Below are 2,810 nucleotides of genomic sequence, written 5' to 3'. Positions count from 1 at the left end.
GAAAAAGCAATGACAGAAAATACTTCCTTTGTTTCTTGAGCTCACAGAAGACTTACTTTAGGGACTCAGATTTTCTTTGAAATTACTACACAAAACATACTTTTTGTCCGGGATTCATCTGACGAGGAACCGAACGAAGTGCTGCTAGATGTGGATGGTTTGAGCTTGAACATCATACCGACATTTTACAAAAAATGTTGTCTGTATAGCATTGTTGTCTTTTTCCTTTTGTTTTGAGTTGTCAACGACTATGCTGATTCAATGTTTCTTTCTTGTTCTGCCATCAAAGCTTTCGAGCCGCTTGAGCGTATAGCAAATGGAGCTCAAGCAGTTTGTTGACTCCAAGCTTTATTGACAGGACTACCTACTGAGAGGTAAATAATGCCTCTTTTATTCATAAAATCAAATATTTTCATTAATATTTATTGAATGCACTCTTATGCATTCTTTAGTACAAATATATTGTATCAAATTAATGTATTCATCTCATGATATTTAAAAATATATTTTTTTCCGTTGCAACGCACGGACTCTTTTGCTAATTTATTTATAACAAGAAAACGTATGCGTGCATGTAATGATTAATTGATCTATCTAATTTACAACAAATCTTACTAGCAACATCATAAAAATAATTTTGCACTTTAACAACTACATGTACTCATTTAATACCAAATAGTACAAATGTTGGTAAAGTTACTAATATTCGCTTTGCTCTAAATTCATGAGACACTAATGTAACAACATACACCTGGGACAAGATTTGATCGGCTGGAATATAATAACATATTTAACTTACCTTCATTAGGTTGTTGCCTGTATACTTTAGAAAAGTATTATATATGCACTTAGTCTCATATTTGGTTGCAATTTACCTTTAGGCAAATCACATAATATGTTCACGTCAATTAACTTTCTAAAATCCTAGCCCGCGCATCGAGCGGGCCACTTTGCTAGTTGCCATAAAAATATAATCCGAGACACTACTGTACATTCCGATGGACTCTGATCGATGCATATCTTGATGCAATCATTCGAGAGCGATGGTGGTATCAGTATGCATGATGGGGAATCAGATGGAAAGGTGGCATAGTGGAGAATCGGTCCGTCAAGTCGTCAACCCCTTTGTGCACCCTCCAATCAACCCGGCCGCCTTTTCTTGCGTGGAAAGAGAGGCAGAGAGATAATATTAAGTGGCCTTCCACCAACCGCATTACAGCGACACTTAAACTTTCTTTTTTCCTTTGTGTGTGCGAGTGATGATCATGCATCATTGTCAGAGCAGCAACTTCAATTCAAGGGTCGATGGAAAAAAGTTATTTAATCAGGTTGTACCCCAACCATACACATAGGCGCACAGTCTACAAATAAGCACCACTTCCTCCAGCTACCTACACTACCAGAAAAACTGTGTTTGCCGACGGCCAAATCTATGCCGACGGCCCCCGTCGGCATCGCCGCACCTATGCCGACGGCCAAGGGTGGGCCGTAGGTGTAGAAAAGCCGTCGGCATACATTGATCTATGCCGACGGGGCCGTCGGCATAGACGTGGCCGTCGGGACCGCCCGAGATAAGCCTACGGCGCCCGTCGGCATAGGACAGGCCGTCGGCATATCCCGGGCCCAACTCCCTGGTCAGTGCTGACGCTTGACGGCGTTTATCCTACGCCGACAGGCGGTAACGGCGACCGTCGGCATATCTGTGGCAGAGGTATGCCTACAGCGTAGCCGTCGGCATAGGCCCCTCTGCCACGTCAACGATCCGTATGACACACCACGTCATCGATCCGTGTGTGCACAGATATGCCGACGGCCTGGCCGTCGGCATATGTTTACTTTACTTAATTTTTTATATTATCTGTGGCAGAGGTATGCCTACGGCACGGCCGTCGGCATAGGCCCCTTCGCCACGTCATTGATCCCTGTGCCACGCCCCGTCATCGATCCGCGGGATAACCTGCATGTGTGCACAGATATGCCGACGGCGTTGCCGTCGGCATACGTATATTTTACTTTATTTTTTTATTTTTACTTTGTTTTGTTATTTTTACTTTATTTTAGTTTTTGTTTTTGCATAAGATAATTATGCCTTATCTAAAAAAACATTCCCGATGGTATATCGATTGCCGCCCCCCGTTACGAACGTCGCTATCGCCGTGTCACGGAGGGGGTGAACGGACGCGTGGGGTCTACACGGAGGGGATCTTGCTGTGGGTCTGACCCGGATGTTGCTCTAGAGTGTTCCTATGGGCTGACCTAACACAACCGGGTGGGGAGGTCCACTGGTCAAAGCCCGTCCGTGCAAAGTCAAAGGGCTAGATCGCGTGGTCAATCGCTACAGGGTTAGGCGGGACGGGGGCCCTGGGGGGTAGCAATGCCACCGAAGCGTGGCACCGGGCCCTCATACATGCGGGGTGGTGTGGTGGCATGTCTGAAGAGGCGGCACGCGTGTCCGGGGTGTGCCCCCCCTCACGGACGGCGCCGCCGACGGCACCTGGAGGGGGGAAACGGACGCGTGGGGTCTACACGGAGGGGATCTTGCTGTGGGTCTGGCCCGGATGTTGCTCCAGAGTGTTCCTATGGGCTGACCTAACACAACCGGGTGGGGAGGTCCACTGGTGAAAGCCCGTCCGTGCAAAGTCAAAGGGCTAGATCGCGTGGTCAATCGCTATAGGGTTAGGCGGGACGGGGGCCCTGGGGGTAGCAATGCCACCGGAGCGTGGCACCGGGCACTCATACATGCGGGGTGGTGTGGTGGCATGTCTGAAGAGGCGGCACGCGTGTCCGGGGTGTGCCTCCCCTCACGGACG

The sequence above is a fragment of the Triticum urartu genome, chromosome 4A (genome assembly GCF_056163025.1).
Source record: "Triticum urartu cultivar PI428250 chromosome 4A, HENAU_Tu73, whole genome shotgun sequence".
Classification (NCBI taxonomy): domain Eukaryota; kingdom Viridiplantae; phylum Streptophyta; class Magnoliopsida; order Poales; family Poaceae; genus Triticum; species Triticum urartu.
Note: the sequence above shows the minus strand (reverse complement) of the source record.